General features: G+C 44.8%; 1 protein-coding gene across 2 annotated transcripts in view; it reads left to right on the top strand.

Moving 5' to 3' along the window:
- Positions 1–16,204, top strand: part of PDE4B (phosphodiesterase 4B) — a 632,040-nt gene that overhangs the window by 530,554 nt on the left and 85,282 nt on the right. The window lies entirely within an intron of this gene.

Genomic DNA, 16,204 nt, shown 5'->3' with positions numbered 1-16,204 from the left:
AAGTCCATGGTAGAGATCGCCAACAAATCGGAGTGGGAACATCTTAAAAGCTGCCCTAAAATGGTCATTCCTTTAAGGAAAAGCAAAGATTAAATATCCAGATAGGTTTACTAAGCAAGTTGGACACTGTACAACATGAAATGGGTGAATGGGAGAGTGTTTGCTGGATCAGAGCCCTATTGTTTCTCTACCACAGGTAATCTCCGGATTTAGGCAGAACAGCTGTTCAGATCATTTATTGCTCCAAAGCTATCAACAACTGGGAATTGGTGCCACCGAATGCAATCTCCTAAACTGTGAGACCTGGCCTATGTCTTATTTGAGTAATTCTCACTGAATAAAATGTGCTTTATCTAGGTTCAAGGTAAATGGGAAAGGGAAAGCAAAAAGAAGAAGGAAGGAAGGAAGGAAGGAAGGAAGGAAGGAAGGAAGGAAGGAAGGAAGGAAGGAAGGAAGGAAGGAAGGAAAGAAGGAAAGAAGGAAAGAAGGAAAGAAGGAAAGAAGGAAAGAAGGAAAGAAGGAAAGAAGGAAGGAAGGAAGAGAAGGAAGAGAAGGAAAAAGAGGGGAGGATGTAATAGGAAGGGAGGAAGGGAGGAATGGGGAAGGAGGGAGGAAGAGAGGGAGAGCAAAGTTTGCTTTTTTAAAGACAACTGATGCTGGTTGGTTTTTGGTTTGAGTATTTGTTATTTAGTTGGTTTTGTTTTTGTTTTCAGAAAGCTAACTTTAGCATTTCGAGTTGAGAGTTGTCATCAGGAGAATTGACGTGGCTGGTCATGATACCACTGAAGACTTTTTCATAGCTTTTTCACTTAGCTTACTTCTGATCTCAGTTTATCCAGGGAACCATTCTGCAGTGTTGAACACGCTGATCATTTTCTGGATGCTGTCCAGAAGCTACCTGAGCTATTAGAAGTGAATCTGCTATTTTCTCATCTTTCCTCATTTGTGCCTCTTTTTTCTCAGCCATAGAGTGAAAAATTAGATTGGATAGTATGTAATGTTCTAGCTTTATGACTCCTGTGATATTTTCTATATATAGCAGATATGGACAAAGAAATTCATTTGAAAAAAAATATTTGAGTGAATTGTGGAGGATTAAAAGTCCAATGTGAATCAACAGTATGACTTGGTAAGAATAACATTTATACAGCTTATTCTGTGCCAGGCACTGGACTAAGCACCTTACAACTGTTTCATGTGATCTTCACAATAACCTTGAGATGTTGGAGTAATGACTATCCTATTCTAAAAAAAGGGAGTTAAAGCAAACAGTAATGACTAAGACAGTCAACACAACATGGGATGCATTAAGGGTGATCGTGTCTAGCTCTAGGAGGGTCCAACTGGGCTCTGCTCAACTGGCCAATAGGATGGAGAAGGAAAGGCCCTAAGTGTATGACATTTGAAGACCAATGGAAGGGATTGGGGAGATTTCATTTGGGGGAGAAAAGATGTGACCAATATCTTCTAGTCTTTGAAGGGCAGCTACATGGAAGAGGGGACAGATTTTTCTGTTGGTTTCAAAGGGCAGATCAAGAGTAATAGGGGAAAGGGTAAAATGACCAATTTACTTAGATATCAAGAAAAGCTTCCCAGCAATTAAAATTATCCATAAATAAAACAGGCTGCCTTGGACACTCGGTAGCCTTCTCCTCTGAGCAAATTATTTCACCTCTGTCTGCTTCCATTATTTCATCTGCAAAAAGGAAAAAAAAGGGAAGAGAATAAACATTTATATAGTGCCTACTATGTGCCAGGCTGTACTAAGTACTTTTTACAAATATTACATCATTTTGGTCTTCACAAAAATCCCACAAGGTAAGTGCTGTTAATATCCCCATTTTAAAGTTGAGGAAATTAAGGCAAACTGAAGTGAATTGACTTGCCCAAAGTCATATAACTACTAGCTTGAATTTAGGTCTTCAAGACTCCAAATCAAGCATGCTATCCACTGGTCACCCAGCTGCCTAATGAAAATATCAGTTACCTCCCAGGGTTGTTGTGAGGATCACATGAGACGATCTCTGTAAAGAGCTTGGCAATCATCAATACAAGGTGTCGTCATTACTATTAGGCAGCATAGAATCAATGTCTGAATGAATAGGAGAGTGACCAGACCTGGACCTAATCAATAATCCTTTCTCCAATAGCCCTGACTAGGGGTCGCACAGCTGCACTGAAAGACTAACAGGGAAGGGAGCCATTCCCTGCCAAGGAAATCCATTGCACTTGGAAGCAATTGTGATCTTCTGGCATCCAACCCAAATTTGCCTCTTGGGGATTTCCACTTGGCACCTTTTATTTTAACTCATGGCATAAGGGCAAAATATTCTGTCCTTTTCCTGGGATCCTCTTGGGGAATGGGGAGAGGATGATTGACCAAGCCTCAGGTGCACAGGCCACAAGGCTTCTGTGAGTAATAAGGGGAATTAGCAAGCAGCATCTGCTCAGACCCCAGCAGAGACTGAAGGAGTCACCTTTTCCCTTTTTATTTATAACGTGCTTTCTCTCTGTCAAATTCTCTGCAAAGTTCTGAGAATAGAAGAGGGGAAAAAGCAGGGCACTGGCACACTCATGGTAACGAGATCCATCTCTTCTCTCTCCCTTCAGTGAAGGGATGCTTCAGAGCCACAACATACACAGCCTATATCTTAACACCCCTCAGTACCCGCCCTACAGTGACTGATAGAACTGAAGCTACTTTACCTCAAGAGCTGCTGCTTTTGTCTCCCCTGCACCCAGCTCAGAGCCTGGCCCAGAGAAGTGGTTAAATAATTCCTTAAGAGGCAGGGCAGACATGGGGAAAGGCTACTCCTTCTGGGAGCAGGAAACTGTTCCAGTCCCAGGCCAGCGGCTTACTGCCCTGTGCCAACTTGGCCAGTTTTCTTCCTCACTTCTCATCATTGTCTCCTAAATAAAGGATTTGGATTGGAAGATATCTAAGGTCCCTTTCTACATTATACTTATGATCTTATGATCTTAAATGCCTACTTAATTGAACCACGATTTTGTGTGAAAATAGGCTGGTGTGTAAAATCAGAGATCATCCTCATCCCTGTCTTTGTCATCATCATCACTTTCATCATCTTCGTCACTGTCATCGTCATCATGATATCATCATGGCATCTTCTTCATCATTATCATCACTATCATTATCTTCATTACCATCATCATCATCATCATAGCCATCTTCATCTTCTTCATCATCATCTACATCATAAGAGCCAAATTATAAAACAGAACGCTGGAAAGCCCGTAAGGGCATGGGTGTTTCATTTCAGCCCGACATCCGGCCAGTGAGCTAGAGTCTGTTATCCTCCCGGGAAGGGCCCCGACTTTCAGCCCTGCCCTTCTGTCCGTCAGTCACTTAGCATTTCTTACCCCTCTGCCGGGTGCCAGGCAGAGTGCTGGGTTTTAGACATGCAAAAAGAGGCAAAAGCCAGCTAAGAAGCTTATAGTCTAATCTAATTTTCTGTTCCTATTTCTTCCGAGTAAAATGATGAAGTCGGGCTCGTTAATTACCAACGGGGATCTTCACCAGGGACTTGGGAGCTGGTTGTTTTTCATATTCTGATACTGGCATTTCCCCAGGACTGGAGCCTTTGACAATTATTTTGTGCCTGCTTCTGAGTAGGAGTCCCTGGGTTTCACGAAGGGGTCCATGACACACGCTTCTCAATCATGTCATCTTTGCTCACTATATTAATTTGAGAACTCGCATTCAGAGTGGAAGGGATGAGTCAGGAAACCAGCTCACTCGTCATCTGGGCTTTACCTTCATATCTCATATGAACACATAAGATAAATGAGTGCAGATGAGCAGAAGTCACCCACAGGCTGTTGTGTTCCCACAATCCCCAGCAAAAGGTCCGCAGACCACCTAGCTCAGTGCCCTCATTTGGCCATTGAGGAAACGGAGACTCTGAGATTGCTGTCAAGGTCACCTGGCTAATAAGTGGCAGAGAAGCTTTAAATGTAGGCTTCCCAATCCATCCCACCTCCTTCCACCCTGAACTGCTTCTAGTGATACAGAGTTCATAAATGATGAAGTCATTTGGTCACTGCTAATGAGATAAAGAACACCGAGAGCAGCAATAAAGACGAGGATTAAGAAAGTCGCTTGGGAGAAGGTCACTTCCTTCCCATGATTCTCTAATTACTTTTGCAGAAATGGAGCCATATTACCCTGCCCTGGAGGTCAGATAGCTCCATGTCTTTCGCTTCATCTTTATGAGAAAGCCACAGGCAAGGAAAAGCAAGATGATGATGGGGTATTTCTGTTGTTCAAGAAGAGAAAATCCTATCGTTGCTGGGGTTAGGAGCCATGGCATCCTTCACCGTGTGCTTTAGAAAGGAGCTCTCCAGCAGAGAGATAAATAGCAAATAATACGAGAAGGAACCTCAGAGCTCCTCTGAGTCATTTCCCACATCTTACAAATATGGAGACTGAGGTTATTGGATGGGAGCACAGATTCGGAGCTAGACAGGGCCATGGAAGCCTTGGGTTCCTCCCCCCTCCTTTGGGACATGAGGAGATTAGATCCCTGAGAATTTGTGGTTTCTCCCAGGATCATTCAGCCCTTAAGCCCCGAGGCAGGAATTAAAGCCAGATGACTATTATGAGAGGCAGGATTCAGACCCGGATCTTCTTTTCCCCATATTCAGTGCTCTTCTCCCTATCACTCTCTCCTAAGTGTCTGTGGAATGGGATTGAATTCGGAGCCTCCAGCTCACCACCGATGTGAAGGACAGGATGGCGCTTGGCATCTCTGGGGTCCGTGGTACAAAGGGCCCCTTCCCAAGCCAGGCCGGGGCCTGATTGGCCATCCGCCGACATCCAGAGAGCTGAAATGCTTGGCCCATGTTCTTCCAGCTAGTGCGTAGGACCTAGTATACCAGCTCTGAAGCCCAGAAGAGCCTGGGTAACCCCCAGAGGTATCTTGGGGAGACAGTGCTGGAGTGTTCCAGACTCAAATCTTATCTCAGACACATCCTGCTGATGTAGCTCTACAAAAAGTCCCATAACTTCCCTGGCCTTCACTTTCCTCATCTGTAAAATGGGGATGATAATAACAAAAGCATAGAGTTATTGTGATTAAAGAGCTACCTTATGTAAGCTACTACATAAATGACATGAGAATGATGAAATTATTATGATGATTATTACTGGGATGGTGCCCAGCTCATAGTAGGTGCTTAGAAGTATTTGTTTGTATTGCTTGAGGAGGAAAGCAGTTCACAGAAAAGTGAAAGGACCTGCTTGGTGTCCTAGGGCTAAAAGGAAAGAGGAACGGGTCTGAGTCCTGGTCCTCCCGCCCCCGAGGGGTGGGGGCCGCTTGGAACATGGTTTCGGGAGCAACCTCGGATTTCCGGGCCGACTTGGGCCCTCCTGCGGAACGATGCTCCGATGATGTGGGGTCCACATGGATCCCAGGGGTGTTCCTGCTTTCTCCCACGCGGGGCTAGGCCAGGTACAGTCAACCGCCCTCTCGGCACGTCCCTGCGTGCCCCAGAACCTGAGAGGCTCTGGAAGCCAGGCCAGAAACCTTAGAGAAAGGAGGCCCTCGGGTCTCGCAAAAAAGTCACTGGTGGCGTTGCCCCGGACGGCCACGGAGGGACCCGCTCCCTTGCCGCGTGCAAGATCAGTCGCAAAGCTAGCTGCGACGTCAGCTGCCCCCGCTCCTGTTTGCCGGCACTTCCAGCGTGGGAAGTCAGAGAGGAGAGACGGAGCAACGACCCCGCTTGGCAAAGTCCTTAGGATTCTCCTTCGCTGCCTCTTCTCCCCCAGACTCCCCCCAAAGCTTGGGGCCACCCGCCGGCTCCGTGACGTAGCTAGTGAGCCTTCGGCCTTCAAGCGGCGGAAGCCGAGGGGAACGCCCATAAAATCCTCTCTCACACCCCCCGACAGCGGATCTCTGCCTGGCCCTCCAGGGCCGACGTGTCACCAGCCAGCGAAGTGGGCACTGGCGCCCCATCCCTCCAGAGCGCCAGGGCTGCCCGCTAGGAAGGGCCGGAGGCTCTCCACCAGAGCATCCTTCCTGCAGGTGCTGCAGTCCACCGGGGGCTGCCGTCGATCGGGTTCCGCCAGGACTGCCATCTATTGGGTCCTACTGTCCCGCCGGGTCCTGCAGTTGGCTAAACCGGCCTGGGACTGTCGCCGATCAGGTTAGGCCGGGGCTGCCGTCGGCCCGGCTTTGGCAGTGACTCACCGATTAGTCTGGGTGAGCGAGGCAAAGGGCGGGGTTAGCTCGGCTCCCCTCAGGGAGGCACAGGCCGGCTCGGGGGGGGGGGGGGGGGGGGGGGGGGTAGGTTTGGCAAGGGGCTGACTAAGCCTCGCTGTGAAACACTTCGGAAAGCTCCATGGGAAAGGTACTCTTGGAGAAGAGTCCCTTTCTGTCCTCCTTTGGGACCTCTCGGTTCATGCGGAGGTCGAGAATCCCGAAAGCAGAAGGGTTCTGGGCGGCTCTTTGGATCAAGCCATCTCAGAGGAATCCCCACTCTCACATGTCACCCCATAATAAGTGGTCATCGACCTCCCTCAAGACATCGGAGAAGGGAGGACCTGGCTCTCTTAGACACCCCATTCCCTCTAACAAGGCTTGGTCAGCTTGGCTTCTGGAAATCAAGTCCAAACTTCCCTCTTTGAAGCTTCCACCATCTGATCTGGGTTTTGGTTCTGGGATCTGTGGTGTTCTTCTTTTGTGTAATATATAATGGTTCTCCAGGAGCAGGTTTCTTGGGGAGGTTTCTGGAGGCAGCCTTAGTTTCAGTTCAAATTAATAATCACCCCAAATGCAGCCAGGGATTAAAGTACCGCCTTTTATTGTCTCTTTCAAAATAGCCCGGTTAGTTTTCTTAGAGGCCTCTCTCCCTCCTTGGTTCCAAGAGCTCTTGCAGCTTGTCTTTTTGCTTTTCCAGCTTCTGCCTCTAGCTCAACTCCGACTCCTGGCAATCTTCTGGACTGACTGACTGACGGAAGCTCTTTTTATGCTCTTTTAGAGGTGTAAACTCAAAGATTGACTCCTCCTCGGAGAGTGGGATTATGGGAGGTGTGAATTTGGATATCTCATCCTGAACCCTGAAATCTCCCAAACGTGTGAGCTAATGTGTGAACTCTCAAAGGTGTTAACTTAAGCATTGTTTGTATCAATTCCATTGAGTCATCTATCACCTTGTTTCAAGTTCTGGCTCATAACAGGGATCAGACAGTCGTTCCCTTTTTCCATGACAATCCTTCAAATGCTGAACCCGGTTATTGCATCTTCCCTGGGTCTTTTCTGGGCCAAAGGTCCTCACGTCCTTGAATAACGGGGACTGCAAAGCCCTTCGCTCTGTGAGTGGTCCTCCCCTTCTCAGTATCCTCCATAGCAGCCAGAACTGAAGGAGATTGCTCCTCTGACAGGACAGGGAGGGAGGACAGAGGGACTCCCCAGCAGGATCTCCCCTTTCTGGAAGTTTGCCTCTCCAAGTGACACGATCTGCACTGGCCCCATCCCACCTCCGAGATCAGGCAACAGCACTGGAGTTTAATCTTTATTCCATAGAATTCTGACCCCCTTCAGTGGCAGTATAGTGGATGGAGCCTTGGATCTGGCCTCAGAAAGACTGGGGGTTAAATGCTATCACAGACATTTAGCTCTATGAACATTAGACAAGTAATTTCCCATTTTGAAACTCAGCTTTCTCCTTTGTAAAATGGGAATAATCATGTCAAGCATAAGTCAGGGTTGTTGTGAAGCACAAAGAACATGTATGCAAAGCATTTTGAAAATTTCAAAACATTATGTAAATGTCAGTCACTTTTCTATCTCCTTCCTTCTTCCCTCTCTCTCTTCCTTTCTTCCTCCTCTCCCTTCTTCTTTCCTTCCACCTTATTCTTCTTTCCTCCTCCCTTCCCCTTCTCCCTTCTTTTCTTCCTCTCTTTTTCTCCTTTTCTCCTTTCTTCCCCATTCTCTTCCTTCCCTCATAAGACCATGGGTTTTAGAGTTGCATTGGGATTTTATAGATCTTCTGGCCTATGCTCATTTTACAGGTGAAAACTGATGTCCAGAAAGGGAAATACCCTGCCCCGATCTCATGGATAATCAGTCACAGAATGCAAATTCGAAACCTTTCCCCCTTTCCTCCTCTCCTATTCATCCTGTCTTTACTGAGCATTATCTAAATTTGGGACTTTGTCCTAAGGGGAGGTAGAGACATGAGTAAAACACGGTCCCTGCCCGCAGAGAGCTTCCTGCCCATGTTGGAGGTGTCACTGTCAGCCCCTTGTGAACAAGAACCCAGAGGCTGCTCTTCTCTCTCTCCCAGCAGCTACCACCCAGTGCCGTGTTCCACCTGGGTGACCGGGGGCTCACTGGCCCTCACTTTCCTATGCAAGCTGACCATTATAGACTAAATCAGGGATTGTTTACCTTTTTGGTAGTCAGTGTGTGGAAGCTGAAAGGCCTATTCTCAGAATCATGTTTCAAAATACAGAAACTTAAATACAGGATTCCAAAAAAAATCCCATTAAACTAGCAAAAAGTAGTTAATTTTCCCCTTCCCAAGTTCAGTCCCCTGAAATCTGAACCCTTTTAGGGTCTGTGGACCCCTAGTTAACTTACAGGCTGGATTAACTTCAGTTTGGACCCTCTGATATGTCCATATCACCCATGCATTCAACCCTCTTTCAAAATAATTCTAGGGAATAAGAGCTTACAGAGAATACCCCCGAGAGAATAGATGAGGGGTCACCTGGGATTGTGGAACCCCCGGTGAAGGCCTCTGGGGAGAGCAGGCGATGAGGGAGGCTTCTGCTTTGAGGCTTTCAGGAATTATCATTTCCCAGTCAATTCTGAGCACTGGAGCTGGGCCATCTCCACAGTCTAGCATCCAAGTGCCAAGAGCAGCAAGGCCGGCAGCAGAGGGATGCTACACGTGAGGGCCTGTCACTTGCCCAAACCCTGTTTTTTCGGGTGGCAAGAAAACAAAGCTGCTTTGTTCCCAGTTCCTTGGGGCTCCTCCCTCCAGGGCTGACCCAGCTCAAAGATTTTTCAAAGGTCATTTTGCCAAGCTTTCTGGTACACATGAGCAAACTTGAATCATCTTGTGTCACAATCAGGGCCCCAAAGCCAAAAGCCACTGGCCTGATCTTGTGTCATCCTGAATTGGGTTTATTATAGAGTAGATTTGTTCTGCTTGGGTCACTGAAATAATAATGCTTTATAGAGGGACCCATTGAGCCCTTGTCAACACGTACATCAAAAGCTTCTGGGAATCTTTCTTACCTTAAAACTCATTTGTCTAAGAAACAAAACTGAAATCTGTTTTCCTTTCTCTGTGCAGGATACTAGAGTTGTGCTAGTCCAAGTTCAGAGAAGGCTCAGAAGCCATTAGCCTGAAGAAATATCCCCTTCCAATCCTATATAGCTGAAGGCAGCTAGGTGACCTAATGGGTAGAGCACAGGGCTTGGAGTCAGAACTTAGGAAACCTTGTGGAACTTAGAAAAACAAGTCCAAATCCCACCTTAGATAATTTACTATCTGAGCAAGTCGCTTAACCTCTGCCTCAGTTTGCTCCTCTGAAAAATAAGAATAACTCTCTCTCTTTCTTACCCCCTTCCATATACATATATATATATATTAACTATCATCATCATCATCATTATTTAACCCGTTACTTAACTATAAATTAGGAATCAGTATACCTACCTTGGGTGTTGGGGGGAATCAGATGAGGTAATAAACATGCATTACTTTACCAACCTGGAAGGGTAATAGAACTGTCATCATGTATGTTTTTTTAAAAAATGTCTTCTCTAGTTTTTGCTTCAAGATCTCCAATGTAGGGAAATCTGCTTCTTCCCGGGCAGGTCATTTTGTTGGAAGATTTAAAAAACACATTTGGGGGTGATAAACTTAGAGCTAAATGAGAATTTAATGGTCATCCAGTATGATCAATTCATCTCACACATTATGAAACTAGAGCCGTGAGAGATGATCTCATTGTCATTTATAGGTTGTAAGTGGAAGAGCTAGGATTTGAAGGACTACATGTCATGGCTTAGGATGCTTCATGGATGAGTTGGACCAGATGACTTCTATCTCCCTTGGTCTTATTGGTCCTTATAATTTATCTGTGTATGTGACCTTCATGTTTATGTATGTGTATAAGCATAGACTTAACCAGTTGTTATGTCTACATGACTGCTGTCTCCCTTAATGGTCTTATTGGTCATCATAATTCATCTATCTAGCTATCTATATTTACATCTATCTATCTATCTATCTATGACCTCTATGATTTATGTTATATCTACATGGTTGTTGTCTCTCTTCATGGTCTTATTGGTCATCAAAATTCATCTATCTGGCTATCTATATTTATATCTATAGCTATAGCTAGCTATCTGTCCATCTATGGCCTCCATGATTTATGTATGTCTGTAAGCATAGACCCAACCAATGGTTATGTCTACATGGCGGCTGTTGTCTCCCTTATTGGCCTCCATAATTTGTATAATGGACTTAACCAATGGTTTTGTCTGTATGAATGGACCAATGAGACTTCCTATCTTGGTAAGGCCATTATTCTGGTTCACCGTTCCCCAATGGGTTAGAGGCAAATGGATTAAAAGGAAGCTGGGATCAGCCATTAGTTGCACTGCTAGTCCTAAACTCTTAAGCACAGTCTGCATATTTTGCACGCTTAGGATGAGACCTATCCTTTCCATCAATTGATTAAGAATTTATCAATCACCCAGTATGTATCAGGCCCTGTGGTAGACATTGGGAACTAAAAAATAAAAATGATTTTTAAAAAAATGTTTCTAAAAGCATGTCTTGAAGAAGTTCATGTCCCACCAGAAGAAAAAAGCTGACATAGAGATAGGAAGTGGGATCTGTAATTTCGCTCATATTGGGAGCTCCCAAGGAAAGAAATTCTCCCTGCTGGTGCAAGTTGGCACCTTCTCTACAACTTACACCCTTAGAGATTCACCTTGGAGAGTAAGTAGCTCTCCCAGAATCACAAACCAGAGTCAGAGGGAGGATTTAACCACGGGCTTCTTGACCATCAAACCGGTCCTCAGTTTCCTTTCCATGCAGCCACTTGTTATTCCAGTGAAAGTCATAAACAAGATAACATTCTAAGACTGCAGTTTGGGAGAAAACTTAGACTCATTAAGTCTTTAGCACATGGAACCAGATTTGCTCCATCCCTTAAGATTCTCTCTCTCTCCTGGGTCAAGTGGTCTCTCTCTGCAGCCTTATCTGACCAGTGGGACCCAGCTCCTCTGAACTACTTCTGCTTGAAATGGATTTACATTCACCCTGTTTCCTTCAGGCTGCTCATCCACCACAGCCTTCTGCCTGGCACCCATTCTTGTCTCTGCACCCTTAAGCTGCTCTGCCAGCCAAGGCGGGAGAGAAAGCCCAGTGGACTCATTGGACCTTAAGCTAGCTCAGAAAAGTCACGCTTTGCATATTTGCCTCCTTGAGGGGATTTCCACACTTTTCCTTTTCCCACAAATCCGGGCTGGCAAGTGGAAGGGTGAAAGAAAAGGGGTGTGGCCTAGAAAGGTGAAAGAAACTGTTTCAGAGAGTTTGGCAGGAGGAGGAGAAAGTGAGGGAGAAATGTGAGAAGGAATTTTTAAGGAAAAGCCCTTTCTGTCTAAAAGGAGGTGGAGGGTGGGAAGGGAGCGGGCTGCACCGGGCTCCTTGGTGACTCACATGTCTTGGTGGGTACCTGAGTGATTCATTGGGTGGAAAACACAGCCCCGTCAGGGAACTCGTTTTAACCACCTTGCAAACTTCCTTTGGAGCCATCTGGAACTCTTGGTTTGGTTTTATTTTTTCATAGATAATTTTCGATTCCCTGCCTTAAAATGGAAATAGCATTTGCCAAAATGAGAAGCTCAGTTTTTCTCATCTTCCCTAAAGGCTAGGAAAGCTAGATATTGGAGGAATATGTGCAATTTGGATGAGATAGTTTCCTGAGGCAGCTGATGTCACAAAGCACTGGCCCTGAGGTCCAATCCAGCCTCATACATCAACTGTGGGAGTTACTTCATATCTATTTGTCTCAGTTTATGCAAGAGAAATGTAATGGGCTGAGGCTTGAGTTGATGCACTGAGGTCCCTTGCAAGTACATGAGGCTAAATAGTAATTGGACTATACTCTATTAATATACATGATTGGATAAAGAATGGTCCCTGCCCACTCTCTGTGCAAGTCCTGATGTGTTGTACAGGAAATGACGATTTTGATGGGTGGAGGCAGAGAGAGGAACAGGAAGAGAAGCTGGGAGAGATTGGGCTTGGGTCCATTCTCCTGGCTGCTGGTTGTGTGGCTGCTGGTCGAGCTAGCTTCCTGACTCAGCTGCACACATTGCTATCGCTGATTCTCTTCCACCTCCGATCCTTCTTCACTGAGAATAAAGACTGACGATTTTCCCCTAACCTGAACTCTGGACTCCTGCTGATTTTAAAAATACACGGTCTTCACAGAGAAAAATGGGGATAATAATAATACCTATCTTGTATGCTTGCTGTCAGGAGCAGATGACTTAATGATTGCAAAAGAGCCTGGTACACAGTAGGCACTCCATAAATGTTCATTCCCTTCTCCTTCCTGGTAGACTGCCATATTGCAGACGTTTGGGCTAGACCCAAATTAAGAAAGTGCTGTTGTTAAATATGAAGAATGAGACACTCATTTTTAGCTGCGGCCCATAAGGGACTGATTTTTCTTGACAATATATATTTGTCCCATTTTATTATTGTTATTTTCTTCCACCGAATGCCCAAATTTGGTCCTGCAGCCTTGATCTAAGGACATCCAGTGGAGATGCTCCAACCTCCCAAGCCAGCCCAGGAAGGGTTAGGAAGCATTTCTGATCACTTTTTCTAATAACCAATACACAAAACCAGACAGCAAGCGAGCTCTGGGTCATCTCATCTGTCCTGTGCCTGGACAAGTATCTCCCTGTGACTCTACCTTAGTGGTCTCTACTGGAGAGCGCCGGTGAGGGACAACCCAATGGCTTCTGAAGCAATCTGGTTCACTTGAGGATAGCTTTGATTGCCAGCCAGTTCTCTTTGAGTTCTATGATCTAAAATGGACTCTTTTTTACTCATTCCATTCAATTCCACAAAATTAAGTATCCAGACCAGAATTCTACCTACACTACAATGGGAACACAAACCTCAAGGAAATCAATACCTCTACACTCCACTTGGGTTGTTGCCAGCTCTGCCATCTCTAGTCAAGTAGAAAGAGTCTAACTCTCAGCCACATGAGAGCTTTCAAACATCTGAATCCTGCTCCCTCCTAGTCTTCCATACTGTTAGCTAATAATCCTCAGTTATTCAGCTGTGCTTCCTGGGAACATGGACTCAAGGAGTCTCAGTCCCTTTCACTGCTCCCTCTGAATCCCTCCACCTTAGCAACGACCCTCCAACTGACCGTGGAACCCACAACTCAATACCATCTGCTGGTTATGATCTGACCAAGGCAACCTGGCAACTATGATCTCCCTCATTCAGGATGTTGCCCGAGAGTACATTAGATTTTGTTGATCACCACGTTATGTTGTGGACACGTTGAGCTTGCAGCACACTGAAACCCCCAGATCTTTTTTCACCCAAATTGTTGTGTTTTCCAGTCTATTATTTTGGGCTCAATTACTTGATGCCAGGTGGTGAACTTTGTATTTTTCCTTATTAATCTGTGTCTATTTATATGTGGCTCCCTTTTCCAACCTGTCAAGATCTTTTTTAACGCTGACACCATCATTCAACATGTTTCTTCACAGCTTCATTTCATCCGCAGCTGCACTAAACTTGCCATCAAGACTTGATTCCTGTCATTATTCACGTGGCCCAGATCTCCAGGGCCCTTCAATAGAGACCTCAGTCCTGGTTAACCCGGACCTGTTAATGAATGCTCTCTGGGTCCAATTACTCAGTCAGCCAGTCTTACTGTCTTCTGGTCATTTGCTTCCATCTTATAGAAAAGGACAGGATGATTGATTTGTCAGATCCTCTTCCCCAAATCTGCCAAACTTCATTGGCAGAATCCTTCTGACCTCCTTGTTCCATCAGAAAAGGAAATGGGGTTAGTCTACCCTGACTAAGCCATGCTAGCTTTCAGCAATCACTATTTTCCCTTTGAAATGTTCAAACCCTTTAATAATATATTCCAGCATTTTGCTGGGAAATGATCTCAAACTCATTAATCTATAGTCTCTGGACTGCCCCACCCCTTCCCTTTTTTGAAAATTGAAACAACATCTGCCCTCTATTTTTCTCACGTCTATCCTCAATCCGTGAAACATCACTGGGAAAATCCTGGTGGTAAAGAAATGGGATTCTTTTACAACAGACAAGAGCCTAAAGATTATTTAATTGACAGAGTTTTGTGGACAATACAAGATCGTACTGTGTATATGACTGCTTTTTAATTGACTCAGTCTAACAATGATAAATCCTTACCAGAAAAATGAGTTAAGGAAGAATAACCAGTTCAAAAAACAGAAGTATAATGGTTAGAGAAGTGGGATGAGATTCCATAGAACATAGTATTCCCACAATTGGAGAATAGGATATCAAGGCTATTTAATCAGCAACGAATCTTCTAGCACAGAATTTTGTATACTTTTAGCCTATATGTATGGAATATTTTTTCTCTGTAGAGACACTATAAGGCTTCATTTTGACTTGCCAAGTAAATATCTGGAAACAAAAAATTCATAGGCACATAGGATCTTGTCATCCCTGTGATTCTCAATCAGTCGTATTTCTTAAAGACATAATCCTACAAAAATCTGCTGAGTCTCCAGAGTGCTAGATTTGGTGTCCAGAAGACAAGTTCAAATTCCAATCCAGTCACTTATGGGGTTTATGTCCCAAACCAATGGCTTCCATTCTGTGGACCTCAATTTCCTCACCTGTAAAATGAGGGGCTGTCATTGATGTTTTCTATAGATCCTTCCAGTCTTGATTCCATCCTCCTTGATTCTCCCTGCCTCTGCCATCTTTTAGGGCACTCTTCCACTGTTCTCCACCCAGATATGACTTTAGTGCTTGGCTTGGTCTCCCTTTTCTCTCCTCTCCTTCCATCATCCTCACATCAATATCCACATTGATGACTAAACAGTCTGATCTCACTGGACCTCATCCCTCATGACTGGACTGCCTGACCTCTGCCTCCACTTTGGAGGCTCACCAACATGGCCCCACTTCGAACATGAACTCACCAGCCATTCTGTTTCTCTCAAGATTCTGAACCCTGAAACTTCACTCCATCCATCTTGTCAGTCACCCAAACTCAAAAGTCGGTGTCATCCTTCACTCCTCACTTTCTCATCCACGTAGGTGCAATCATTGGCTAGTCTATTGATCTTTTGATTGCATTAGATTTTCGCCCTGACACTGATCCCACTATGGAGCAAGCCCTCATCCTCTCCTACCAATTCCCCACTCTATTGTCAAGAGCTTCCTAAAATATAGATCTAATTATATCTACTCAATAAAATCCACTCACTCCCTATTACCTCTAGGTTCAAATACAACGTACTGTTTAATGTTCAAAGCTCTTCAAAACCTGTACCTTCCTCCACTTCCAATTTTCTTATTTTATTCTCCTCAATGTGAACCAGTGACATTGTGACCATGGACTTCTTTGCTATTGCCTAACAAGTTGCTGTATCTGTTGTTTATCCATATTCCCCATCCTAGAATCTTCTCCCACCTTCTCCCCACCTCCTAGCTTCCCTGCTTCCTTGAAAATCCTACCTTCTAAAGAAGCTTTTCACAAACTTCCCTCATGATAATATCTTTTCTCCAAAACTGTCATCAATTTATTCTTTTTATATATTCCTCATGGTCTTCATGTCCCCATTTGTCCCTGAACTCTTTAAAAGCTGGGGCTGTTTTGGCCTTTTTTTGTGGCTCAGTGTAAAGCACATAGTCCATGATTAATAATGTTTGTTGACTTGGAAAAAAAAGTTGAAGTCAGGAATATTGTTGGGAAATGATTTTAGGAGGATGATCCAGAAGCAGTCAGTGGGAAATAATAAATATCCTGTCTGTCTGAACTTCAGAGTGAGAAAAGTAAAGTGGAGTTGGTTTCCTCAGGAAAAAGATTTGTGTTGTTTAGTGCATCGAAATGCAATGAGGTTATTTGATTTAGATTAGAGTGGAGTTCCCCAGAATGACTGGCAGA

Source organism: Sarcophilus harrisii, chromosome 4 (genome assembly GCF_902635505.1).
Source record: "Sarcophilus harrisii chromosome 4, mSarHar1.11, whole genome shotgun sequence".
Lineage (NCBI taxonomy): Eukaryota > Metazoa > Chordata > Mammalia > Dasyuromorphia > Dasyuridae > Sarcophilus > Sarcophilus harrisii.
This window is presented reverse-complemented; position numbering and strand designations above follow the sequence as displayed.